Raw genomic sequence first — 539 nt, 5'->3', positions numbered from 1 at the left:
TATATAAGTTTATAATAATGATAAATGTCACCATGTAATATAAACATATCACGTAATTGGAGTCACCTCGTAAGCGAGAATGAAACTCCAATGCTACTTTACTGCTTCAGCCGATCACGAATAAATTATGAGCACTTTTGCGCTATAGCTGTTACATTGAAAAAGATTATATGATTTCTAAGCTGGCCGTGAACATTATCGACAGTACTTTCTAAGCTATTTTTGACCCCGATCGAGAAAATTTTCATATGTNTTATATGATTTCTAAGCTGGCCGTGAACATTATCGACAGTACTTTCTAAGCTATTTTTGACCCCGATCGAGAAAATTTTCATATGTCACTGTCAACAAGAAATAACGGAATCGCGGAACTTACGATACGAATATAAATTGTCATTTACTATATATACTACTGCAATCCATGTACAGGAGGGTAGTACAGAAGAAGGAGCCAGACAGAACACTTCTTACTGAACAATATACCAATACTTGTGTGTAACGATGGATCAGATACTAACGACGACATCGTACCTACCGAT

The sequence above is a fragment of the Dinoponera quadriceps genome, unplaced genomic scaffold (genome assembly GCF_001313825.1).
Source record: "Dinoponera quadriceps isolate SergipeBrazil2010 unplaced genomic scaffold, ASM131382v1 scaffold12979, whole genome shotgun sequence".
NCBI classification, from domain to species: Eukaryota; Metazoa; Arthropoda; class Insecta; order Hymenoptera; family Formicidae; genus Dinoponera; species Dinoponera quadriceps.
Note: the sequence above shows the minus strand (reverse complement) of the source record.